The following is a 13761-nucleotide window of genomic DNA, read 5'->3' on the forward strand; positions in this document are numbered from 1 at the left end:
CTCTTTGCTCCGCATCTTCGTAACTACTGGACCTGCCTTTGCCAAAAACTAATCAGTACACCTCCATATCAATAGGAATCGAATGGTAAATAAATCATACAAATCGGTTGTTCCGTGCGCCCGGAAACGTAAATGAACACACACACGCACATCCATTTTTTCTGAGGTATGCCAGTAAAATGTTCAGAAACCTTCAGAACGTCGAGAAATGCAAAAATTTTAATTTTCAGATAAATATATAATTCAGTAAATCACTAATTACGAAAATTGTTGTGTGCTAAACAATAATAATAATAATATAAATTAATAATTAATATAAATTTAGTTCCCATGAAATCTTTCCCATATTTTAAATATTCATCGTTATCAAACCGACATCCATAGATAAAAGAAGAGTAGACATATTTGACAGTTTCGTAAGTACCATAAGCGCCGCTAGAGTTTTTTGGCGCCACTTGCACACTCTGTAGTCGGACATCTTCGAATGTATCTATGCTGCAGCGTGTGTATAACCTCCAAATAAATAATTCATTTTATTTTTGGACTTGGAATGGAAAACATAGGATTTTGAAAATATTAAGGCAATTTACTAGGAGTGGACTTGATTTCAAGGTATGTTGTATTTGTGCAAATTATTATAATTATATTACGTGTTCGGTTTTATGATTCTATTAAACGTGCACATGGGTGAAGCGTCAGAAATTACATTTAGGTTATGCAAGTTGAAATTATTTCTTAATTTTTTCGTTTTATTGAACATTTGCTCGATTTATGTGTTGAGTGAGAATCTTTTTCTCAATGCTTGATAAATGCTTTTACTTGGAATAGTTTTATTAAACATGTTTGTCGAGGAAGGTTGTTCAAGTCGTGCTTGGGCTGAATTTTGTACAGTAATCATCATATGGCACAGTCGAATTAGATTATTCAGTTCAATTTCTACCTGGAGCTGGTTTAGTACAGGGTATTCTGTTTTTTTTTAATACTTTTCCAAAATTTTTGTTGAAATTGAAAATTTTTCATTGCCCATTTTATAATCACCCATCGACTCACTTTTATAAGTACATTCATTCACATCTGACACTTTTTTTTAGGTTTAATTTTGATTACGAAGATACTTGGTAACTAGTTAATGAATAGAAATTTATCTGACTGCAGCCTGTATAGCTTCTCGATGACATGAGTGAGGTGTGAGGATTTTTTTCTTGGACTTAATCGTGGGATCTGGCAAAAATGGGGCCATTTGCTAGAAGGTTTGATTTCTGTTTTTTTGTGTTATTAAATATTTATTTTTAACTAATTAATTTAAATATGCCCGGTTTAAGTTTTGTTTGAGCATCTTTTCCAAATTTTGTTAAAATATCATGGAACTGTTTTTTATAGTTTATAAAATCATGCTCCAGGTATATCTTGTCTAATAATCATTAGACTTTTGTCTAATAATTTGTACGAATTAATCAATGAATCAATTTTTTTCTAAGTATGTTTTAACATTTGTAAATTCTATTATTGCAAAGATATTTTTCATCATGGATAGATTTTGTTATTCGAATAGTTATAGATGAATTGTTTTTTAAGTTTGAAGTTTTATTATTAATCTTAATGTTGATAATAAGCATTTTTATAATTTACAGAACAACTTATCATTCCAGGACTTGATACAATAGATTGATCCAATTCATAAGCAGATCGGCCAAATCTGAGATAAGTATACTTTTACTAGTTTTTGTAATCTCAATACGAATGAATTGATAGTCTATATTAGTATTATACTATTTTGCAGATTTTACCAGAAGCCGAATATATTGAATTATTATTAATTTGTTTTAAGAAGACTATTGGAATCCTTAGTGCTTATCAGAAATTTGAAGTTAAGGTAATTATACTGTTATTTTGTCAATAGTTAATAGAATCATATAGATCTTAAAATTATTACTTATTTCACTGATTTCTTAAAGTATTATTTAAAGAAATTGGAAGCTTGATTATTATTTTACTATTTTATTTATTTATTAAACCTTGCGTCCAAAAATTCAATATTTTTGTTTGTAATGGATATTTTTTTGTGACTCGAAGGTTTATTCACATTGGAAAAAGATTTGTAGCCGAAGAATATGAATTGATCTTTTTTTTTTTAAGTATGTTTTAACATTTGTAGATTCTATTATTCCGAAAATACTTCATCATCAATAGATTTTTTTATTCGAATAGTTATAGATACATTGTTAAGTTAAGTTTTAAGTTTTATTGTTAATATCAATATTGATAATAAGCATTTTTTTTTAATTTACAGAACAACTTATCTATCCGTCCAGGACATTATACAATAAATAATTCATAAGCAGATCGGCCAAATTTGAGATAGGTATACTTATAGTAGTTTTTGTAATCTCAATACTAATGAATTTGATAGTCTATATTAGTATTATACTATTTTGCAGATTTTACCAGAAGCCGAATACATTGAATCGTTACTTATTTGTTTTATGAAGACTATTGGAATCCTTAGTGCGTATCAGAAATTTGAAGTTAAGGTAATTATACTATTATTTTGTCAATAGATAATAGAATCATATAGATCTTAAAAATATTACACTTATTTCACAAATTTTGTAAATATGTATTTAAAGAAATTGGAAGCTTGATTACTATTTTACATTACATTATATTTAGTACATTTATTCACAGAACCAATTGAATAATTACTGTTCAATTGTTTCTTAAGTTTTGGATGGTTCGATGATTTCTTGGAAAGATAGTATATCATTTATGAAATGGTTTATTGCTTCTACAGTTGTTCAAATTATTTTGCATACATATAATTGTATTCACATGAGTATAAATTTGTAAATGATTAATATATTTTTATAGGTTACCGCTACAGGTTGAACAAATGTATTTAACCAATTTTATATGGAACTGGGAACTACATCTATTTATTACTTGTGGAGACAATAATAATGGCTACTTCGATGACAGACAGAATAACAATAGTAAGTAATGAGATATTTCATAGGAAACATACATCTTACAATTTTTCTAAATTTGGAACTTGCGAATAATGAATATCTAGTGTAGCCGGTGTAAATTTTATTTACCCAATATGTTCTTGAATTTGTATAGCCATCAAAAAGTCAATTGTTGAAAATAATTACATTGAAATGGAACATCTGAGAATAAATAAAATGATTTGATTTATTATGTTCCTTTTGATATAAAATAAATGTTCTTATTTAATTTTTCAGTTTTTGGAGCTAAAATTGATGGAGCTGCTTAAATGTTGAACTTCGAATTAATTGGTGATATTGTTAATACGTGAAAGAAGTATATTGCTTGAAGTTTATTTTGTTAGTTTAATTAAAATATTTCGATAGTAGTGAAAAGTGTAAAAGTTTGTGTGTGCAATGTGATTTATGTGTGTAGTGATTTTTGTGATACATCCTGAAGGAGTTTTTATTATCGGAGTATGAATGCTGACTTCCAGCTAATCAAGAATGATTGTAAGGCGATATGGTAAGTGATATTTGTTTAAATGGCATGCTCATATACAGTAACGATCACACCAAATTCGCGAAAATATGATTGATATTGAGCAATGAAACTAATAATACATACTTATTTCAATTTAATCATGTTTACGCTATTGTTTTATAATGTTATTTATAGCTGATAACGTTGGCATATTCCATTACTTGTAAATGACTCGTAATTTCTCCGAGTTTTCGGACTTTTATTAAATTAGTTTCATACAAATTAGTTTTCTTGTATGAATTTGTTAAGGAATTCACAATTTAGCCTTTTATTTTGATACTTGCAAATTATTTTTGTTTATGAATTAGTTAAATGTTCTAAATATCTTTACGCTTTTTCTATTCTTTCAGTATTTGTTTATTTCACAATAATATTAGTAAATAGTTAAGGAATTTACGATTCAGTCTCTTTTATTTTGATACTTTCTTGCAAATTAAATTTTTTAGTTAGTTTAGTTAAAGAATTCGCGATTTAGCCTCTTTTTTATACTTTCTTGCAAATTAATTAGTTCTTTGTTAGTTTAGTTAAGGAATTCGCCATTTAGCTTCTTTTGTTTGGATACTTTCTTGCAAATTAATTTGTTTTTATTAGTTTAGTTAAGGAATTCGTGATTTAGCCTTTTTTATTTTGATACTTTCTTGCAAATTAATTTGTTTTTATGAGTTTAGTTAAGGAATTCGCCATTTAGTCTCTTTTATTTTTATATACTTTCTTGCAAATTGTTTTTATTAGTTTAGTTAAGGAATTTGTGGTTTAGCCTCTTTTATTTTGATTCTTTCTTGCAAATTGTTTTTTTTATTAGTTTAGTTAAGGAATTCGTGGTTTAGCCTCTTTTATTTTGATACTTTCTTGCAAATTAATTTGTTTTTATTAGTTTAGTTAAGGAATTCGTAATTTAGCCTCTTTTAATTTGATACTTTCTTGCAAATTAATTTGTTTTTATTAGTTTTTAGTTAAGGAATTCGCCTTTTAGTCTTTTATTTTGATACTTTCTTGTAAATTAATTTTTTTTTGTTAGTTTAGTTAAGGAATTCGCGATTTAGCCTCTTTTATTTTGATACTTTATGCAAATTAATTAGTTTTTTGATAGTTTAGTTAAGGAATTCCTGATTTAGCCTTTTATGTCGATACTTTATGCAAATTAATTAGTTTTTTGTTAGCTTAGTTAAGGAATTCGCGATTTAGCCTTCTATTTTGATTTCTTGCAAATTGTTTTTTTTTATGAATTAGTTAAATGTTTTAAATATCTTTATGCATTCTATTTTTTCAGTATTTGTTTATTTCACAGTAATATTAATGAGTAGTTAGTAATTGAACAATAGACCCAATATTAGTATTTATTTCGATGAAATTGTTGTCAAATTTTATATTTGAACAGATTCGATTCTATATAGCAATTTCAGAATTATTATTTTGTTGGATGTATTGAATTTGAATCGTATTTACATTGAAAATTGTATTCATGTTTTATGTCGTTTTTTCTGTATGTGTAAAGGATACATTATTTTAAATAGTTTCGGTTCTACAAAAGGACTACAAACCAATTTTTGCATGACCTTTGTGATCTTACTGTATACATATGTCTAATCATGAATGTATTTTTTTCAGATACATTAAAATAATTGTTTAAAATAAGTGTGATGTGCATAAGTGCCTTTAGTTTGGTGAACATATTAAAAATATAAAATTTAAAAAAAAGTGGTTCGAGTTGTAGCAGCGATGCTGATTGGGTTAATTGGCCCCAGGTAGGACTATTGCGTATGTAGGTTTTTTTTATGTAATATGTTTTTTTGTCATTACATTCATATTAGATTAAAATGCTGGACAACTTGTTTCAATGGCATTTAAATTTTTATTTGGAAAAAATCATTTATTAGGTTAATGTTTTTACATAATGCCATTTTTTACATAAACAATCCTACAACGATTCGCAATAGTTTTGAATTACGTTTGCATGCATGCTTTTTACAACATACATAGATTGAATGACTTATTTACTTTGATCGTTTAATTTGATTCGATTTGATTAGTAAGTTCGATTTATTAATTTTGTTTCCTTGTATGTCGAGTTTTGGTTCTCGTGCTTTATTGAGATTGATAATGATTTGTAGATTTGTTTAAAGAATAAATATTTCTTTGTTGTAAGGTTTTCGTATTACGATATTATTAGTTCTTACAGTTTTCATAAATAGTTGCTTTGTTTAGATAGAACATTGTTTTAATTCTTCCACGATTTTACTTGGTGTTGTTAGTTCTTAAAGAGCTTCAATTCGTCGATTTCTGTCATTGGAAGTCATTGGAGGATTTTGGTCTCGATTTTATTCGTTCTTTCCTAATTGCACCGTCGTTTGTTCTTGTATCCTTGAATTTATTTGTTTCTGATAAATTTGCTTCTTATTAGTTCGACGTAAATTTTGTTTAGGTGAATCAGTTTGTTTGAGTTGACTAATAATAATTTGTGGATAGTTGTTTGAAGAAAAAAAAAATGAGGGAAAATATTTATGGGAAAGTAAATTTTGGGGGAAAAAATGTTGAAAAAAAAATTATCTATTACATATCCAAAGACACTTTGCTTTCTACCGTATATATTATATTCAAATTTACAATTTTTTATTTAAAAAATTTCTGTCTTTTGCTCTTTACCGTATATATTATATTTAAATCTACAATTTTTATATAAAAATTTATCTATTACATATCTAAAGACCCTATACACTTTGCTTTTCACCGTATATGTTCAAATATACATTTTTTTATATAAAAATTTATCCATCACATATCTAAAGACCATACACTTTGCTAAATTATATTTCGATACTTTTTTACGCAAGATACTAATATATTGAAATTACCTATTAATTTATGTACCATCTACCATTGATAAGTATTATTATTTGAAATAATATTTCGATTTTTTTTACGTAACATACTCATGTATTGAGATTTTTGAATATCAACATCCAAACATATGGGTTTGAGTTTCTCGGAACCATTTAAACTATAAATCCCATCGCTGCGAAGGGATGTTTCTCTACAAGTGTCGAAATATTATCTTGACCGTCATTAAACTGAATGTTGATTGCTTTCCAAAAGGCTTCATATCGCACTTTTATGTAAACATGTAACGGCTTTTTAAAGTTGCATGCTCGCTAAAATTATTTATGTAAAAATATTAAATAAATTAAATAATAAAGTAAAAATACTTAAAAATATTAAAAATATTATTGTACTTAAAAATACTTAAAAGTATTGCATTTTGAATATAGTATCAGACCATTTATATTGTTTTAATCAAAAATACTCAACTATTATGACTCTTTTTTTTTTGAAAAAGTATAGAATTTGAAATTAGTATTGAAAAATTACTGTTAACGTTTTACAATATTGAAAATTATTGATTTAACACATCAGATACAAGCAATAGAATTCATTATAATATTGTGATATGATACTAGTACTCAATTTCGATCTTTTGCCTCGATACTTATAATACTAGTTATAAGGATGGTCATTGTACGTAATCTATTGTAAAAGATTCATTTCATTCATAATCAGTATTATAACTAACGCGATTGAATAAAGCCTAGTTTATTGTGTATTCAATGAAATATTCTCACATATAATAATCGAAATATTCTGATAATAATTATATAATTTTTGTAATTAATTTGAATAAAAAAATGTGCAATAACTATTTTCAAACAATATAGCGTAATTTTATTTAAAAGTCGTTACTTTATTTATAAGAAAATAAATACTAATTTATAGTTATCAAGTATTTTTATTAAAATTATTATATTTTTGATTCCATATTCAAAATTGATACTTTCGTTGAAAATAGGTACTAATTTATATTCATTAAGTATTTCTATTAAAGTTATTATATTTTCAATTCTAAATTAAAGTCGTCCAATGAAACCATTGAATACTTTTAATCGTCAAATATTTCTGGTGAATAATGACTATTTCAATTCGAAACAATGATACTTTTGCAACTTTATAAAATAATAATTCCTTTGAATGTCCCATGTGTATCATAAATATACATTGTTACTCTATTTCTAAAGTGAGCCATTATTGATGTGCGCAATAAGGGTAGTTAAAAGCTTCAATTGAAATTATGATTTTAGGCAAATCCGTAAATTCTCGGAATATATATATATATATATATATATATATATATATATATATATATATTCATTTCTTAAGCTTCATGTCTCATGTTTGGTTTGGTTTTTGTTTACATTAATGATACGGGAAATAGGACAACGGATGCAGAAGGTTTGTCAATAGACAGAGTACAGAATATTTTGTATTGAAAAATATTTAGAAATATTCTCTAGTTGGATCATTTTTAAGTCGTTGGTTAAGTATTCAACACAGTTTGGCGTTTTAGCAGTTTAGATAATTCGAATAGTAAATTAAATAATTTTTAAAGAAAGTGAATTTAATTATACATTATATGAAAACAATATTTGAAAATCGATAAAGAATAGTGTTCTGTGGAAGTATTTTAAAAAGTTTAAGAATGAAGCAAAGTGCAACCTGTGCTTCCAATTTTTAAAAACTACTATTATTGTCGTAATACTACTAAATTCATAAATGAATACTTTCGTCACAAAACGATACTATTTTATAATTTTTGAGCATTTTTATTGATGATGTAAATAGAATTTGAAATTAGTATCGAAAAATTGTTTTAAACTTGTCAAAACATTGAAAATGATGCTGATTTAACGTAATTCGATCTGTAGTGAGTTGTTATAGATCTTTCTTGCACTTATGTTACATATAATACTTGCAGTATAATTAAGTATGAAATGAAATTAATCGTATTTTAGAAAAATTTAAAACAGATGTATATTTAAATGTATTGAAAAAAAAAATTTTAATAAAAAATTAATTGAACAAAAAAAAAAATTTTTCGTATATGTAAATAGATTCATGTAATGTTTTTTTCAGGAAAATATTTCAGGTTTTGTGTTCTGTTGCTCTTATACTACTTTGGTATAAAAATAAGTCGAAATCATGACAGTTTTTTCGTTTATATTCTTTTTTACTCAGAAATATATTGAATATTTCTGTATCTTCGCGAATGTTACTCACGAATTATAAATTTTTTCATTTGATACATATCTTTTGGTTCTTGGGTTTCTACTTTTTACTGATTCCCAGTATTAATGTAATATATTTAATTTGTAGTCTTTGCATTATTGCTAAATTAGTTTTTGTTGTTTCCCTATACCGGAGATTCATATGTTAAAATTGGTCTTACTAATGATAAATATAGTAGTAGTCGTTTATTGTGTATATTAAGTTTGGATTGAGGACCAATTATTGGGTGTAGTTTATTCATAATAGCTATAAGGTAAGGGGCCCAGTTTCTGACCTTTTTAGAGTGACGGTGGAGGTTAAACTATAATAATTAATATAAAACTTAACTTAATGAAGAAAATTATAATTTTATCTATTAGTTTAGGATTTTTAAAATAAAGTAATGTGCATAAAAAAATTATTTGAACTAAATTTATATTTTAAATTGACGTTTTAAAAATTGACATTAAGAGCTCCAGTTTCTGACCCTCAGAATTCTTCGTGTGGCAGTTTCTGACCCTCAAATTTAATCATGATTAGGTTATGAAGTGCTTACTAATTTTAAATAAACCGAAATTATTATTAAAATAAATAAATTAAATATTTATTCTAAAAATATACAGTTTGTTAAAATTTAACGTATAAATAGTTCAAGTCTTGTTATAACATATTACACAAACAAAAAAAATAAAATTAAATATTCAAATTACTTGGACTTTTTTTTTATTTTAAGAGCTTTTTGTTTCTTTTTTTCTTCAAGTTTTTCTTTTTTAATTATTTTTTCTGCCTCCTTGATGGCTTTATTTTTGGACCTTTCAGCTTTTTTCAATTCTTTTTCTTCTTCTAATTTTCATTTAATTAATTGTAATTGTATAATTGTATAATAATAAAAATATTAGTAAACTAAAACAGTTATAATTTAAGCGTTGATAAAACTGACATTTTTTTATTAATAATTTTATCACTTAAAAGATGTATTTACAAGATTTAAATACAATCTTTCATTTATACCAATGAATATTAAATGTAAATTTATCACTTTACTACGAAAATAGTAAAAAAAATATAAGATAACAATAAATATTATTATTTTTACATTTAATGAACAAGTGACTAAAAACATGTGACAGATAACCTAGCTTTTAGAAGGTTAGAATTGCAGGGTCAACAACTGTGACATACACTTAAATTGAGCCTAGTTATTGACCCTCAAATTTCAGTAATAAACTAAATTTAATATGTTTTATAAATATTTTAAATAAATTTTAATTAATTATTGACTTATTTGTATATTTTTAGTTAGATTTTCGTACTTACATCATAATTAGTGCACGAACTCAATTGTCGTAGCTCCTTACATAAACTGTTTAGACTAAAGCTAAAAATGGCTTCCACAGTCACTTTTGGTTTAAACAATTTTTTTTATTTAGTTAATATTTTTTATATTTTTTTAATTTACATTAATGAGGCATAGAATAAATTACTGTCAATTAAGAAAAAAATTATTTTCACATTAAATGTATAGTTTTTTAATTAATTCCAAAAAAAGTTGAAAAGGTCAGAAACTGGGCCAGGGTCAATAACTGGGTCTTTTACCTTAGATAAGTTTGCTCTTGTATTTATGTGTTAATTGAATTTTAGTTTTTTATCTAGTGCAATGCCTAGACACTTTATCTTATCAACCCAATTAAAGTTTACGTTATAGTTGTTCCTTTTGTTGGTAAATATAATAGCATTAGTTTTGTCTACGTTTATTCTTATTTTTCATTCAGTAAAATAGCTAGATAATTTATTGAAGTGTGTTAGTAGTATTACAATGACAATTGCAGTGTCATCTGCGCATGTTAATACCGTGGTTCGGTATATCGTGAATGTAAAAATTAAAAAGTGTAGGTGAGAGAATTGATCCTCGTGGTAACCCGTATGGTACTGGGTACAGTGAGGATCTTGCTGAATTTAGAGAAACCATAAAAAATATATCAGTTAAGTAAGATTAGATGAGATGGATAATGTTGGAGGGAAATTATTTAATAATCATTTTGTATAGGAGGCCATCAGTATAGTGAGTGGATGTCCTGCCGAGTGCTTAGGTCTAAATCAGGAAGAATATGATTACTGATGATATGTTTTAATATGTTTTAATATAACTTTCTCTGCAAATTTACTGAATAAGCATAGAAGACAAATGGGACTAATGGGACTAATGGGAATAATCGGGGAGATGCGGATCCTTTCCGGATTTAAGGAAAGGAAGTATGTTTGAAATTTTCCATTGATTGGGAAAGTAGCCTGTATCAAGGATGCTTTTGATAATTTTAATAAGAAGGATCATGGCTTTTATGGGAAGGTTTTTAAAAATTATACTTTGTATTTTATTTTATTTATGAATGTTGTCACGTTTTTGGGTTTGATTCAAAGTTCAATGTTCTGTTTAGCTGTTGTCATTTGTAACAAGTATAGGTAGGTCCGATTGTTTTTGTCAGTTTTCAGACCGTGGTCCATATCGTGTTGAACCCTAAATTAATGCTATCTACCTTGTGTTTCCAAGTGATGTTGTGGTATTGTTTGTTGTTAGTTGAGATCTGCCTGGATAGTTTAAGTAATTGTTTAATTTTTTTTTTTTGATTTGATTGATTGAATTTTGAAGGGATAATTTATTTGAAATCGTGATGATTGACCTTTTTAACATGGTTTTGGATTGATTCCTTTTTTGTTTTTATCAATATAAATCGCACACTTTGATATGGCGCGAACAGTGTTAGTTCTTAAAGAGCTTCAATTTATCGATTTCTATAGTCATTGGAGGATTTGACCTATGTTTAATAGATTTTTCAAGAATTTTAATAGCACTTTGACTAAATATTCGTGCTCCTTAATTGGACCGTTGTCGTTTGTTCTTGTGTCCTAGAATTTTTTTTTTTGGATAAATTTGCTTCTTATTAGTTTGACGTAAATTTTGTTCAGATAAATTAGTTTGTTTGAGTTTATTGGATGAATGTAATGTTTTGATTAATAATTTGTGGATAGTTTTTTAAAGGTTCTCGATATATTTGTCCAGAGAATATACTTAATGAATAGATTTGTTGAGAAAAAAATTTGGTGGTTATTTCCGATTATAATCTACGTGGTTAATAGGTTAGTTGGTCGGTTGGGTGGTAGATGTGTTAAAGTATTTGATTCGATGTGTGTATTTGTCATAAAAATAAATTCAATTTGTTAAATGAATCAATAAATTGTTGGGTCGTTTTCTATGATAAAATTGATTTAATAGTTTTTTCATATAAAATCATTGTATTGTATTGTATTTGAGAATCGGATGAATTTTGATTGGTCCTACGAATAAAATAATTTTTTTTTATTCATTATAAATAAATCGTTAATTTTGCATTTAACTCGAGTTATATCTAACACTGTTTTTGTCAATGAAATCCGCTGAATTCTTGTTCAAATAATAATTGTATCATAAAAAACAAGTGTTGTAGTTGAAACTTGAAAATCTTCCACTTATTATTTTTTTTATTAAATCTTGCAGTTATTATTTTTTATTAGAATTATTTTGATGATTTTTATATAGATGTTGATCGATTTATTTGATAATTAAAGAGTTTGCTTATTTTTTACACACTTTTTGTTTTAAATTTTTTTGTTTTAAATTTGTGCTCTTACCACGGGGTTGGATACGATTAAGGTGCCACCAAATAAACAGACGTCAGTAATAAATTTACTAATTAGTAATCAAATGTAACTAATTTTTAATAATTTATTGAGTAGATTAGAGTTGTATTTGGAATACATAACGATGAGAATTAGAGTAGCTCTCCTGGAAGTGTGTTAAATTAAAGCATTTATTTAGATACAAGAATATATTTTAGCGCTTCAATTATGATATTTTAGTTGTTACTTCTTCAACAACAGTTCAGGACTAATAAACCTTAAATAAATCTTTACGAGTAATATTATTGTTATTTTGTTATGTTATTGTTTTGCTAGTGTTATTTTATTAAGAAATTTTATTTATTAATTTTATTTGCTTTTATATTAAATCATCATACTACGGATATCATTTTAATGTCAATTTTATCCTTTGTACTCTTACTTATTTAAATTGATGTTATTTATTATAATTGCTAAATGTTCTATTATTTAACAGTTGTAATGAATATTGTCATTAAAAAAAACGAGTAATATTATAACTGTGCATCCTTTGTATTTAATATAGCGTTTTTAATTAGTATGTTATCTATTTTATTATCTTCATTATTACTGAAGCTGTTTAACTGCATTACGTCTGTTTATTCTTTATTAACTGTTGTCTATTATTGGCATACTAGATTGTCAGTTGTAAATTATGAATAATTGTAAATGATAATTTATTCTGTATCATATGGTAATTTTTTTTTAATAAAGAGTCGATCTCAATAATGTTTTTTACTCCTCCTGTTTAAAAGAAATGTTGAAGTATTTCTAAGTGTAGAAACCTATGTTTCACGTAGAAATAAGTACTGAAATGATGAAATTAATAATCAGTTATGTTTTATCTAGCTGAAATATCAATGAAACATCAAAACCATATTTGTACCTAAAAACTACATTAAAAATGTAATTAAAATCTCCATTTAAATCGCATTTCAACTTTTTAATATCAATCGTAAAATCAAAATCTTTATCAAATCAAATGCGTTCGTCAAATGATAACAGTTTGAAGATTTCCTCGTTTTACATGTTGTGGTTTCTATTTTTCTTTGTTGTTGGTACACCTGCATTCGTTTTTACACTAAAAAAGAGCCATTGAATTTTTGAGTATTTGCAAGAAAGTGGCGTGATTTTTTTATTTTTTGACAACTTGTTTCAATGCCATTTAAATTTTTATTCGGAAAAAATCATTTATTAGGTTTATGTTTTTACATAATGCCATTTTGTTTACATAAACAATCCTACAACTATTCGCAATAGTTTTGAACTACTTTGCATGCATGTTTTTCACAACATCATACATTTAAAATCAGATTGAATGATTTATTTACTTTGGTTGTGATTAATTTGATTTGATTTGATTTGACTAGTTAGTTAGATTTGTTTTGTTTTGTTTCCTTGTATGTCAATATTTTGTTCTTGTGCTTTGTTTCTGAGATTGATTAG

The 13761-nt window shown here is 25.8% G+C and overlaps 1 long non-coding RNA gene across 1 annotated transcript; it reads left to right on the top strand.

The window, feature by feature from the left end:
- The first annotated feature begins 508 nt into the window (after positions 1–508).
- LOC113388989 lies at positions 509–1692 on the top strand. Its single transcript, XR_003368198.1, has 3 exons — positions 509–612; positions 1092–1250; positions 1632–1692. It is a non-coding gene; the product is annotated as an uncharacterized LOC113388989 (long non-coding RNA).
- Positions 1693–13761: the final 12069 nt, after the last annotated feature.

The sequence above is a fragment of the Ctenocephalides felis genome, unplaced genomic scaffold (assembly GCF_003426905.1).
Source record: "Ctenocephalides felis isolate EL2017-DRISC unplaced genomic scaffold, ASM342690v1 CF-g0.4_SCAFFOLD_03573, whole genome shotgun sequence".
In the NCBI taxonomy this organism is placed as follows: domain Eukaryota; kingdom Metazoa; phylum Arthropoda; class Insecta; order Siphonaptera; family Pulicidae; genus Ctenocephalides; species Ctenocephalides felis.